This window comes from Ornithorhynchus anatinus, chromosome X3 (genome assembly GCF_004115215.2).
Source record: "Ornithorhynchus anatinus isolate Pmale09 chromosome X3, mOrnAna1.pri.v4, whole genome shotgun sequence".
In the NCBI taxonomy this organism is placed as follows: Eukaryota; Metazoa; Chordata; class Mammalia; order Monotremata; family Ornithorhynchidae; genus Ornithorhynchus; species Ornithorhynchus anatinus.
In genome coordinates this window covers 4,582,933-4,597,600 of record NC_041751.1, presented here as the reverse complement: position 1 = coordinate 4,597,600, position 14,668 = coordinate 4,582,933, and the positions used below count along the sequence as shown (strand labels likewise).

General features: G+C 44.7%; 1 non-coding gene across 1 annotated transcript; it reads left to right on the top strand.

Annotated features, from left to right (window-relative positions):
- Positions 1 to 8,114: 8,114 nt before the first annotated feature.
- Positions 8,115 to 8,252, top strand: LOC114807717. Its single transcript, XR_003755792.1, has one exon. It is a non-coding gene; the product is annotated as a small nucleolar RNA SNORA7 (small nucleolar RNA).
- Positions 8,253 to 14,668: the final 6,416 nt, after the last annotated feature.

The window sequence follows — 14,668 nt, the reverse complement described above, 5'->3', positions numbered from 1 at the left end:
TAATGCCAAGGGAAATGGGAAAGATTTCGGTGGTCTCTACACCCAACCTCGCTCTGAGGGCATGGGCAAATTCGCCTGAACAGATCCAGGATTCTATCTCCAGGGCTTCCCAGGAGAAAGGGTAAAAAAAACCAGGCATCTATAACACATGGCCTTTATTGGTTGGGATATTGTGGCTTCTTATCTCCTTCTAAGGCTAATAAATCAATTTTAACTAGTTGATTAGGATTAAATCTACATCATTTGTCTTTGTGATCAGTCAGTCAATTTAAACTGCCTTCAAGTTAGCCAGACCTAAATCAGTGCTAAAAAGAGAGCTCTGGGCTGTGTGTTTGTGCCTTTATGTGTGTATGAGTGAGAGAGAGGCTTAGTAACAGAGGCAGAACCAATGAAAAAGAGCACAAGTCTGAATATCTGGTTTGAAAATACTAGGGGGAATCAAAATATAGTTTTCAGCCTATAGAATACTGCAACACCCACTCAAAATTGGGAGGTACCTAATTTGGTTAAAAGTTTATTAAACACAAAGAATCCACCCCTTTTGCAGGGGTATATATAGGTTCTAGGGTACAAATGGTTTTTGTTTATCTTGCTTTCTCATTTTCATATTCAACCCAAATAAATGCTCAGCTCTGCCCTTCGTATTTCAAGATAACACGGCTGATGGTACTCTGCACTACGGGGGCGTTAATAAGTTCCTCGGAAAATCAGCACGGTCTCGGGGAAAGAGTACGAGCCTGGGAGTCGGAAGAGCTGGGTTCTAAACCCAGTTTTGCCACTTACCTGCTATGAGACCGTGGGCAAGTTACTTAACTTCTCTGTGCCTCATTTTCCTCCTCTGCAAAATGGGGATTCAACACTTGTTCTCCCCTCTACTTAGACTGCAATCCCCATGTGGCCCCTGACTGTCTTGTATCTACCCCACTGCTTAGTACAGTACTTAGCACATAATAATAACAATAACACCACAATTATTATTATTTCTTTTGCTCATCGATGCTCTGCACACAGTAAGTGCTCAATTAATACCACCGATTGCTCACAACTCCCGGACATGAATACTTCAATCAATAATACTGTGTATTTAGCACCTATTGTGCTCAGAGAACTGTACTAGACGCGTAGGCAAATGCAATACTAGTATTAGCCAATCACTTGGGTCAGTCAGCTGGGGAAGAGGGACAGAGGTGAGATACTGATATTCCAGGCGGTATTTGAGCTAAGGTGATGAAGTGCTAACATGGCTATTAATAGGATTCAAATTTATTCATATTTATTGAGCACCTACTGTGTGCAGAGCACTGGACTAAGTGCTTGAGAGAATACACAGTGTGGTTTAGTGGAAAGAGCCCGGGTTTGGGAGTCAGAGGTCGTGGGTTCTAATCCCAGCTCCGCCACTTATCTGTTGTGTGACTTTGGGGAAGTCACTTGACTTCTCTGTGCCTCAGTTACCTTATCTGGAAAAGGGGGATGAAGACTGTGAGCCCCACGTGGGGCAACCTGTTTATCCTGTATCTCCCCCAGTGCTTAGAACAGTGCTTGGCACATAGTAAGTGCTTAACAAATACCATTATTATTATTATTATACTGCAACAAAATACAGAAACATTCCCTGCCTACAATCTAGAGGCAAGGAGCTTAGAGTCTCAAGACGAGCTTACTCCCAAATCCTCTCTCTGCCAGGGCTGTATTCCGATGCCTTCAGAGTGCACCAAATGCGTGCTGGATTTTCTGATTGTATTCCTGGAGAAGAGGAGGTGGCATAGTTTGTCCTGGACCCCCCAGAATCCCCTTACTGACTCAGTTCCCTCATCTGCAAAATGGGGTTCGAGACTGGGAGCCCCATGTCGGACAGGGACCGTGTCCAACCCGATTTGCTTGTATCCACCCCAGCGCTCAGTAGTAAGCACATAGTAAGCGCTTAAACCAATACCACAACTATTATTATTTTTCCCTTCCTCCTCCCCACCCTTGTCCCTGCAAGCGACTGAGAGCTCGCATGTGGAAATTCCGCTTGTGTTCTCTGGTAGCTGATGCCGAAATCCCTGCAGGAGCAGCAGAAGGCCAAGAATGTTCCCAAATAGCAGAGTGGCAGCACTCTCGGGGGTCTGGCCAAAGTCTAAGGTGGCGGAGGAAGGTAAGGAAAGCTCAGAGGCCTCCCGGCTGCCATTTGCCCAGCCCCGGCAAAATAACACTCGGTGAAACTCCCCGATAGGAGTAGACGAAACGCCTCCTAGACTCTAACCATTCCAGAGGAAAGGGGTTTATTGTTTCTATTTAGCAATAAATGAGACATTTTTGAAAGACGGCTCATTTTTTTTTTAAACCACCCCTTGAGCATCAGGAATAAAGCGGCGGCCACCCTCTCCCCACCATCCACACACACCATTTATCTCTCTACTAAGAATCATTCTGCAAAGACATGTTTAAAAGTCGTTCACAATCTAGAAAATTCCTTCACTTCCTATTTTTTTTTTTTTAGTGGATAGGTTTGACTTCCTTCGTTCTTTCAATCATATTTACTGAAGGCTTACTTCATTCATTCAATAGTATTTATTGAGCGCTTACTATGTGCAGGGCTTACTGGGTGTGAAGCACTGTGCTAAGAGCTTGGGAAAGTACAATACAACAATAAACTGATACATTCCCTGCCCACGGTGAGTTTACAGCTTCCTCTTCTTGCTGTGGGCTACTATTAAGTACTTATGTGAGCATTCATTCATTCGTTCATTCAGTCGTATTTCTTGAGCACTTACTGTGTGCAGAGCACTGTACTAAGCGCTTGGAAAATACAATTCAGTAACAGATAGAGACAGTACCTCCCCGACAGTGGGTTCACAGTCTAAAAGGCGCAGCGTGGCCTAGTGGAAAGAGCACAGGCCTGGGAGTTAGAGGACCTGGGTTCTAATCCCCTCTCTGCCCGCATATCAGCTGGGTGACCCTGGGCAAGTCACTTAACTTCTCCTTGCCCCAATTCTCTCATCTGTATAATGGGGATTCGATCTTACTCTCTCATACTTAGACTGTGAGCCCCATGGGGGAAAGGGACTGTACCCAACCAGACAAACTGTATTCACCCCAGTGCTTAGAGCAGGGCTTGGCACATAGTAAGTGCTCAACAAGTACCATAATCATTATCACTGCTTGTTCTGACTTTATTACCTCCCTCTCAGAACTGATTATTTTTTAAAAACATTTATTATGTTCTGAGCAGGTCAGACATTCTATCTCACCCAGGACTTACAGGCTCGGGGGAAGAAAAACAGATATTTTCCCCATTCTACAAGTGAGGAAACTGAGGCACAGAAAGGGAAGAAGCCCAAACTCGCACAGAAGGCAAGTGGCAGAGTCAGGATTAAAACTCGGATCCACTGACTCTCTGGCCTGTGTTCTTTCTACTAGGCCACAGTACTAACCCCAAAGTATTATGAAGAAGACCTGTAGATATGGAACTAGACTGTAAGCCCGTTGTGGGCGGGGAACACGTCAACCAGGCCTGTTATAACTTAGAATTGTGCTCTGCACACAGTAGGCGCTCAATAAATACGACTGAGCGGTTGATAACTAAAATCTAAAGGGTACAGTAGATCAAGGTCTCAGCTGGGGCTCTAAATCCTTTTGGATTTATCTTTGATTCGCAGTCAGTTACATAATCTCTTTGCGTTTTGCTGACTCCTTCTGACAGGAAGATCGCTAAGGAGCTACACAGGAAGAGATTTAAGGAGCCACACCCAGTACAGTCAACCCATTAAGTTTTTGTTTCTTCTTTTCTTTAAGAAGTGCTCTTGCCTTTGGCTGGGGATGGCCAATCTGTTTTGCTTTGCTTTACCTCAGCATTGGCTTCCTTTTCTCCTCCCGTACTTGCTCAGAAAGAACGGTTATTAAGCATTGTGTGTTCCCAGTCTTTCCTTCTCCCTTTAAGGGAATTAAAAAAAAAAAAATCAGTGGCTGTTCCTACCTGCTTCAACAGCTCCGGCAAAACGTTCCTTCCTAAGGCATCGGCGTGGCCTAACTTCAGGCTTTTTTTAAAAAAAAAAAGTACACAGGTGTGCTCCATGTAGTACTAATGAGAAATACGTTCTTGTCCTATAAATCCTTCAGCTGAAGGATTCCCTCAGCCAGCTAAAGTTTAGGAATGAGTTTAGGGAAAAGGTTTGCTTGGAAAATTTGGCCCCAGTAACAAAACCCTGGCAGGCCCAAGCTCTAGACCTGCAATAAAAAGCGGTGACAGCATTAAGCGAGAGCTCCTGGCTCAAAAGCCTGATTGGACGGTGGTCTTCAATCCGTCTGTCGACTGTCTTCTTAGGTGGCCGGTGGGTGGGGAGGTAGGAGGGGAAGAATGTGTTTTCTTCCAAAGCATCCATAAAAATAAATTGTTTCGGTGAAAACAAATTAAACTTTGGGGGGAGATAGTAGTTTAAACTCCAGATCTCACAAATTTGGAAGAAGCTTGCTAGCTTATTCTCTCTCTCTCTCTCTCCCACAGGCCCCCCCACCTGGATAAACAGCTTTGTTTTCAGTGGTTTTGTTTTTTTTGCTTTTTCCACGGGGCAGGAAGAAAAGGGTTTTATCGGGATGCCTCCCGCATTGTTCTATGTATTACCTCTTAGCGGGCACACCGCTTACTGAAAATCTCCCAGGGTGGTGAGGTAGGAGAGGGGAATGCTCAGAGGACCAAAGAGCAAAATTCCTTCAGTCCCTCTTTAGGGAAGCAGTGTGACACGGTGGAAAAAGCACGGGCCTGGAATTAGAGGCTTGGGTTCTAATCCCAGTTTTGACACTTGCCCTTAGGCAAGACACTTAACTGTGCCTCAATTCGTTCATCTGCAAAATGAGGAATCAATACCTGTTCTCCCTCCTACTTAGACTATAATCCCCATGCGGGACCTGATTATCTTATATCCCAGGGCTACCCAGGGGCTTAGTACAGTGCTAGGCACAGAGTAAGCGCTTAACAAATATCATGATTTTTCAGCTTTCTTTTGTTGTCTTGCTTTTCTGACCCTTAGGGAAGAAACTGCTGCTACAAGGTGTGATGTCAGGTGGAGGCCCTGTAAAATTGAGAAATTCTGGGGTCGGGGCCGACACGTTTAAAACCATTAGATTCCCAGTGAAGCAAGCCCCATTCAAGTGTGTTTAAACTGTATGATTGACTCCTGGCAACCCAACTGCTCAGAGGTTTCATTTATGGGGGCCTCTTGTGTAATCTATTTATTTCTATTAATGTCTGTCTCCCCCTCTAGACTGTGAGCTCGTCGTGGGCAGGGAATCTGCTATATTATCATTTTGTACTCTCCCAAACGCTTAGTACAGTGCTCTGAAGCAGCGTGGCTTAGTGGAAAGAGCACGGGCTTGGGAGTCAGAAGGTTGTGGGTTCTAATCCTGGCTCATTATTTCATTCGATAGCATTTCTTGAGCACTTACTATGTGCAGAGCACTGTACTAAGCACTTGGAATGGACAATTCGGCAACAGATAGAGACAATCCCTGCGCAATGACGGGCTCACGGTCTAATCGGGGGAGACAGAGGCAGAGCAAAACAGAACGAAACGAAAACGAGACAACGTAATCACGATAACTTCTCTGTGCCTCACCTCATCTGTAAAATGACTATGAGCCCCACGTGGGGCCACCTGATTACCCTCTATCTACCCCAGAGCTTACAACAGTGTTTGGCACGTAGTAAGCACTTAACAAATACCATGATTTATTTTTTTTTTTGCTATGCACAGAGTGAGCGCTCAATAAATACAACTGACTGATCCTAGGAAGACTGATCTCCTGTCACCTGGATGGGATTTAGGGTTAAAAAAAAAACCAGGTTCTACAAGTCCCCTCACCTTCTCTTTACCCCTCCCCACCTCTCCTCCCGCTTCACACGCACATACACTTCTGCCCTTCGTTTTCACCATGCCAGGGTTACGCTCGGCTCTCCCTGCTGGTCACCAGACTGGTTCCCCCATCGTGCCACTTTCAAAGTCTAAATTCCATCCTGGCAGCCGAGCTCTTACTGTGTGCAAAACACTGCAGTAAACACCTGGGAGAGTACAATACTCTCCTCAGCCCTCAGGGTAGTTTGGGCATCGGGGAGTCCTCCGCCAGGAATAGCCTCTCCTTACCCATTCCGGCCATTCACGTAACACGCAAAATCCGCTACGTGCTTCTGGTTTCCATAAGGCTTGTTACGGACTATGAGAATCACTCACCCCAATTTGCTCTGCAAAGATAAACTAAGGTAGAGCTGCACTCTGGCAAGATTTCAAATGTTTAATACGGTTTGTTACTGTTTTATCCATGTCTAACCGATCCAACATCGCTAATACCCTCTGGTCTTCCAGGTCGAGACAGCCAAGTGCAATCCTCCGAGGGAATCTCTGGATACATGGACAGCCGATATTTTTTCAACTAGGGAACGAGGGAAATCTCGATGACCCACAGCCCTGAAGTTTTTCTCTGCCCGGACCAGGAGGGTGGTGGGGGTGGCTTTGAACAACATTTCCATCTGCCAGACGTCGTGTCAAAAGTCACACCCCCTGGAAACTGGTAAAAACACAAGTCTGTTCTACTTAGAAGCTCTCGTTTCTGCTCTCCGGCCCCATCTCCCGGAATTGGCTCAAAACCCCGTTCTCGTTTCTGCTCACTGGAATGCCGGAAGAGACGAATTTTGCTCCGTCTGTTTCAAAGGCTGTACCGTATGCCCCTGTCTAGTTAAAAGATTATATTCTCCATGTGTAGTTCTAGGAGGTGAGTGTGTGTAAGTGTTTGTGTCTATTTATAGCCAGACGAGCTTAGCTCACAATTCTTTTTTAAATGCCGTCGAGTTGTTTCTGACCCAAAGCCACTCCGTGGACACACCCTCTTCAGATCTTCTGTCATAAAGTCATTCTGGTACGTATATCCTTAGAGTTTTCTTGGTAAAGACATGGAAGTGGTTTACCCTAGCCTTCTTCCGTGCTGTAAAAACTCGAGTCTCTGCCTTTGATCGACGTTCTGATCACTTGATCGCCCGCCTGTGACTCTTTCCCAAGCCGCTGCTGCCCAGAACGGGTGAATCGACTTTGTCTGAAGCTTTGGCTTAGACTTTTCCACTTTGGGTAGCCCTAGGTGGCACAGATCTAAGCTTCATTAGCCTACGCCGCGATAAGGCATCGATTCATAGGAGAGTTAGCTCACATTAGCCTGTGTATATTTGGAAGTGGCCTACTGAAAAACCATGTGCTGAGAACACCAGGATCTTTTTCATTTCTAACATTTTTTTTATATTAGTGGAAAGAGTCTGGGCCTGAGAGTCAGGAAACCTGGGCTCTAAGCTTGACTCTGCCGCTTGTCTGCTGTGTGACCTTAGGCAAGTCAGTTTCCTCATCTGTAAAATGGGGATTTAATGCCTCTTCTCCCTCCCGCTGAGACCGTGAGTCCTTATGGGTCAGGGACTTAGTTTGTTCTTCGGATAGTGTATCAAGTCAGAATCAATGTGTCCTAGTGGATAGAGCAGGGGCTTGGGAATCAGAAGGACCTGAGTTCTAATTCTGTTTCTGCCACTTGTCTTCTGTGTGACCTTGAGCAAGTTTCTTAAGTTCTCTGTGCCTCAGCTGCCCGTTCTGTAAAATGGGAATTAAGGCTATGAATTCCATGTTCATTCAATAGTATTTATTTATAAATATTAATTTTAAATAGTATTTAAATACTATTGAATGAATGAACTCCATGTGGGAGACATGGACTGTGTCCGACTTTGCATCTACCCTAGTGCGTAGTATGGTGTCTGCTACATAGTAAATCCTTAACCAATACCATTTTTAAAAAAAAGCAAAAAAAAATCACCCCCCATCTTAGCGCAATGTCAGTCACCTAGTAATCAACCGATCCGTCAGTGCCATTTGTTATGCAGTTACTGTGTGCAGAGCACTGTTCTAAGCACTTGAGAGAGTCCAATAAAATAGAGTTGGTAGAGTTGGTCCCCTGCCCACAACGAGCTTATGGTCTAGAAAAGTAAGCACTTTAGTCCCACTGTTATTACTATAGATTTAGAGATAGCTGTTGAAGAGCTTTTCCCCACTGTGTTTTTATGTTTTAGGGAAAACCATTTACATTTCTGTGAGCCTCAATAAACCCACCCCCTCTCAGGGTGGCACCAGGAGAGTTTCCAGTCCTCTACCAGTCTCGACTATGGGAGGGAGAGCCAAGCGGAGGCCTGTCCATTCCATTCCAAGCTTGGCCAGTGGCTAGTGACTGGAAGACAATCTGCTACAAACTCACCTGTGCTGGGCAGCAGCAGCTTGGGAGGTAGTCCAGGGCAGAGACTGGAGTTTACTGGGTGGAAGGAGGCGAAGGTAAACCACTTCCATATTTTTACCAAGGAGACTCTATGGATCCACTACCAGAACGATTGCAGGTGGAGGTGGGGTGTTCCGGGAGAGACGTGTCATGGTATCTCTATGGGTCAGGGATGATTTGACGGCATAAGACCAGACAATAAACCCAACTGTAAACAAGGGGAAACCATTTCCCTCAAATGTTAATACTGAGAAGTAGCGTGGCCTAGTGGAAAGAGCACGGACCTGGGAGTCAGAGGATCTGGGTTCTAATCCCTGCTCTGCCACATACCTTCTGTGTGACCTAGGGCAAGTCAAGTCGCTTAACTTCTCGGAGCCTCCGTTCCCTCATCTGCAAAATGGGAATTCAATAGTTGTTCCACCTCCTATTTGGGCTGTGAGTCCAACGTGGGACCTGATTATCTTGTATCTATCCCGGTGCTTAGTACGGTGCTTAACAAATATGCATTCAATAGTATTTATTGAGCGCTTACTAGGTGCAGAGCACTGGACTAAGTGCTTGGAATGTACAATTTGGCAACAGATAGAGACAATCCCTGCCCATTGACAGGCTTATTAATTATTAACAGATATTATTATTCTGCTATGAGAACTGAACTGCTGCCTGTGGAATTCTTTTTTAAGAAATATCCACGGTGCTATTGCTTAAAAAGATATTTCTAAGAAATGGTAACATTTCTGAGAGTTATATGAAACCTATTAAAACTTTAGAAGGGATTCTGCTTTGCATAGAAAGATGAAGAAAAAAGGTGAAAATAAGTAAACACTGAAACAAATTTTAGTTTGAAAAAGGACGTGAGTTTCCATTTGGAAGTTTATGCAGATATTTTTGTATGCTGCTTTGGGGTTAATGTCAAATCAGGAGTTCACAATAAAACAGCAATAACATACAATTTCTTCACTGCGCAGGCTGAAATTCTCATGTGAGCTTGCAAACAACAAGTATGAATTTCAAGGTTGAAATATATAAATCAATAAATTCATATGTATTCCCCGTGAATGCCATCATTCAGGTTTTATTTCAGATCTAGGTCATCAAGTCCATTGTAAAATTACCGTAACACTATATAATAGCTGACTATTATTACAAAAAATAACATGACTTTCTATTTCTATGATGATTAAGACTTACCTAGCTTTCCATATTTCAGCAGAGTGAACAAAATATTATTCTAAAATGTTGCAAATAGCAAATACCTAGCTTGATTAATTGAAATATTCTTTTAAAAATAGATTGCTAGTTCTGATTAGCATTTAAAATTATACTTAAGTTGTTAAGAAGTGATATTTAAATTCATATTGTTTCAGTTACATATCTTGCCCTTATTATTTAGAGGAAATACGACGCCAGATACTATGGAATGTTTATCATAATACATGAAAGGAGTATTACAAATCATAAAAGGAGTGTTGCAACATATATTCCAATCATGAAAAAATATTTTCATTAGAGGAAGGAAATATGCCTCATAAAAAAAAGTACAAGTATAAAGGTCAACCGTTATTTTGTCCAGTGATATTACCTGAGCTTATTGTCCGATAGCATTGAGGAATTAATTGTGGAACTAACAGTGAACCCATTTAACAACAGACTTTATCAGTTTTTAAAACTTTTCTTCTAGATTTCAAAGTTCTTTCCTGTATATCTTGTACATTGAAATTTTCATTAACTGTAAAAGTCAAGGATGCAGATAGCTTTGCACAGTAGTACTCACTTTTTAACATTATTTAGTATCTTGTCATTTTCATGGATGGTTTTCATTTTGTCACCAAGTCAGTTACGAAAGTTACAAAGCGAATTTTAGTTGACGACCTACTTTCAGAATATTTTCTAGTGCTCGAATGAAAAGGTAATTGAACGTATTTCTGCATCTAGGTGTTTTCCGTGTTTGGCATAAATGGTTTTCGGGGGATTCCATTTCAGGCAGTACGTTGCTTATTTACAAATCAACGCGAAACAGATTCCCCAAGAGGAACAGAACTGTCTATTCTTTCCCGAAATACAGAAGCCACACGCACCTCCCAGTTCTTTCATCGGCTGTCTGCAAACCGATATTTAATACACAGGTAAACACGACGAGAAACCCATTCGGCCGATCCGCCCCTTCTACGTGATTCCCTGATTCGGTCACTACTTTGGACGCCCCAGCTAAAATCCAACAGCTCTTCCTCCTCCTCTCCAAATGACACCGAGGCATATCTTTAAAACTTGAACGGCGGATCTCCGAAAGCCACGTTTACAGCGGAGACACCGTTGGTTCTGCTCTGATCTCCCTTAATATCTTCACCGATTGTCATTCGGCCGATTCCCCTCTGCAGAGGGAAACCCTTAACCGTGCATTTACACGGGCTAGAGCCGGGGCCCCAGCTCCAGAGCCCCGTGAATATCAAACCGCCGAGCCCCTTTTCAAAAGCAAATTCATAAATGCAATCATGCATACCTTTTTGAGTTATGAGGTGGCTGCGGATTTGGCGGTGCTGACTTGATGCAGTTCTGACAGGTTAGGTTAAGGGATTAAGTCTAGCCTGTCTTCACTTTGCCCTGCCTCTGACACACTCTAAAAAAGTTGCTGGTTGGCCCTGTGCCTGGCGTGACCTCTCTATCTCCGAGTGACAATACTCCCTTTAAGGCTCTCCAGAGGTCACGCCAGATAACTCTGTGACTATCCCAGATCCCTTCTTATCTGGGTCTCTCTTCCTCCCTCGCTTGTCTTTGGGACCCAACAAAGTAGAGGGGGAGAGAGAGAGAAACTGAGAGTGGAGGAAAGGTGGGAGGGAAGGGGAAAAGTGTGTATGTGTGTGTCTTTACTGGGAACAAACGTGACTCTAAGCAAGGGATCTCCTAGAGGCCGGGGAGGCGGGAATATCGGGGCCGGGAACAAAATGGGGTTGGGGGCTAGGGAGGGTGGGGTCCCTAGATGGGGACATGTTGGGGGTTGCTCGGGGAGAGCAACTCGTCTCTCTCCTCAACTGTATATATTTTCATTACCCTATTTATTTTGTTAATGAAATGTACATCGCCTTGATTCTAGTTAGTTGCCGTTGTTTTTACGAGATGTTCTTCCCCTCGACTCTACTTATCGCCACTGTTCTTGTCCGTCCGTCTCCCCCGATTAGACCGTGAGCCCGTCAAACGGCAGGGACTGTCTCTACCTGTTGCCGACTTGTTCATTCCAAGCGCTTAGTACAGTGCTCTGCGCATAGTAAGCGCTCAATAAATACTGTTGAATGAATGAATGAATGAGAGGGAGGTGGAGGATTGAGGGGAGTGGGAAAAAGCCCGGGGTTTGCCGGGAGATGTGTGTGGATCGCTGTGTTGGGGGAACGGGGGTACTTTTGGATTCAGGGATGTGCGTGTGTGTGACTGAGTGTTTGTGGTTCCTTATCTGAATATAATAATATTAATTATGGTATCTGTTAAGCGCTACTATGTGCCAGGCACTGTATTAAGCACTAGGTGTGTATAGATGAGGGTGTCTGTGGGCGGGTGTGCACGTGTGTTTTTGAGAGTGTGTGTGTCTCTGTTTCTGGAGAGGAGGAAGGATCTCGTGTTTGTGGGTGTGTGCGTGTGTATAGGGAGTGGATGTATTCATTCCTTCAAACGTATTTACTGAGTGCTTAGTGTGTGTGCAGAGCACCACTTGGGGAAATACAATACAGCAATAAAGAGAGACAATCCCTACCCATGTGTGGAGGGTATAGAAGCAGCACGGTGTAGTGCATAGAGCACGGGCTTGGGAGTCAGGAGGTCATGGGTTCTAATCCCTCCTCCGCCGTTTGTCGGCTGTGTGAACTTGGGCAGGTCGCTTCACTTCTCTGGGCCTCAGTTCCCTCATCTGGAAAAGGGCGATGGAGACTGTGAGCCCCTCGTGGGACGGGGACTGTGTCCAACTGTATCCACCCCAACACTCAGTTCAGTGCCTGGCACATACTAAGCGCTTAACAAATACCACCATTGCTATTATTGAGTGTTAACTACATGACATGCTCTAAGCGGTCAGGTAGATACAAATCATGGTACTCTCCCAAGCGCTTAGTACAGTGCTTTGCACACAGTCAGCACTCAATAAATGCGATCGAATGAATGAATGGATGAAATTAATCAGGTTAATCACCCTGTCCCACGTGGGGCTCACACTCTCACTCCCCATTTTACAGATAATGTTGGTATTTGTTAAGCGCTTACTATGTGCGAAGCACTGTTCTAAGCGATGATAACGGATGAGGGAACTGAGGCCCTTTAGTCCACCGGGTTCAGACCCCGCCGGCCCAGAGGTGGAGTCGCCAGGAGGGGACGGAAGGGTGTGGCCGCAGGGGGCCTTTTCTCCAGAGCCCATCCCAAGAGATGCTATTTCATTCAACCGTATTTACTGAGCGCTTACTCTGTGCAGAGCACTGTGCTAAGCGCTTGGAAAGTACAGATCAGCAACATTGGACTTTGCTCCTCAACTCCTTTCAAACCAAGCAACCTACCAACCGATCCATTCAGAGAGCGGTTATGGCAGCTCACGGCGCGAGGTGTAAGGACAGTGGTTCAACAAGGGAAAGAAAAAGAATTCCTTGTTTCAACATTAGAGAGAGTAAAGAAGATCATGTATTAATTAAATAAGAGACTAAATAGGACAAACCTTTGGAACAGGAGACATAACATTTAAGAATAAAATCAACATGGCAGGGTAAAGGTCGGAGAAGATCAAGTAAGACGCTAATAGTTTCGCTTTTTCCATTTTCTTATCGATCAATATTACGGGGGTTTTTTTCCCAGCGAAAATGCAACGGCAGAGTTATTGCTGACCTTTTCCTCACCCTTCCATTGTGTATAAAATCACGGCAAATAACAAATGACTTTATAAACCTCAGAATTTTTCTCATCCAGACCCCCTTGAGCGTTGAAATACTTAAAAATATATATATATTTTCTTCCGACGGCACCGCTTCCTAATTAGACCCTCGTAAACATTCTCGGACTAGGAGAGCCAACTCGGAGAGCCATCTCTTTACCACTTTGTTCCACTTTAGATTTGCCAATTATGTCTAAAGTGGGTTTAGCATTTTCTCTCTCTTTTTTTTACGTTATTGTTTAAGCGAGTTTTATATAGCCTACTGTGATCACCTAATCGTGCGAGGGTAATGTGGGAATCAAAGATGAACGACTGTGAAGTTGGCGGGTTCCGAAGTGAAGTTTCACACATTAGTTGTCAGTCGGATCATGCGTGTTCCATTTGGGAAATAGTATAGGTTGTTGTGCAAAATGCTTTGTGAGATCCAGCTACGGATTATGGGAAAGGAGAGAAGAAGAATAGAAGGTGTTCAGGGGAGGAGGAGAGGAAGAGGAGCCAGCCACGTCAAAGAGGGTGAATTTAATATGTCTTTAGACGGGGAAACGGATTTTCTTATTGCTTTCCTTCAAGACACGCAGAAAGTTATAGGAAACAAGTAAAAAGAGTACAAACCAATTTAAGTCTCTGGCATGATCATAAATAGATGTGTTATTTCATTGAAAATGAAACTCATTTCATTGAAAATACTGGCTTGGGAAGCTGCTTTGTGTGGCATGCAGGGGCATTTTATTTTTCTGCTGGTTTTAAAATTTCAAATGATCCCTTCCTAAGTGCTGTTATTTCCGTGCCACACCCCGAATATCTCTGACATCATAAATGCTGGGAAAAGAGCATTCTGGCTGGAAGGAAGGTGGGAGACACACTCAGTTTGCTGAGTTTCCTGCGCTGGCTCCTCCTCTGCCTCTCACCCCCTAACTGTGTGTGTGTGTGGGGGGTCGTCCCTCAAGGTTCAGTTCTGGTTCCCCTTCTAATCCCCATCTACCCCCAGTCCTTTGGAGAACTCATTCGCTCCCACGGCTTCAGCTACCACCTCTGTGCGGGTGATACGCAAATCTCCATCTCCAGCCCTGATCTCTCTCCCTCTCTGCGGTCTCGCATTTCCTCTTGCCTTCAAGACGTCTCTACTTGGATGGCCTCCCGTCACCTCAAGCTTAACGTGTCCAAAATACAACTCCTTATCTTCCCACCCAAACCCTGTCCTCCCCCGGACTTCCTCATCACTGTAGACGGCTCCACCATCCTTCCCGTCTCACAAGCCCATAACCTTGGCGTTATCCTTGACTCTTCTCTCTCTCATTCAACCCACATATTCAATCCATCACTAAATCCTGTCAGTCCCACCGTCACAACGTGGCTAAAATCCACCCTTTCCTCTCCACCCAAATTGCTACCACGTCAATACAATCCCTCATCCTATCTCACCTGGATGACCGCATCAGCCTCCTTGTCTACCTCCCAACCTCCCGCCTCTCCCTACTCCAATCCATACTTCAC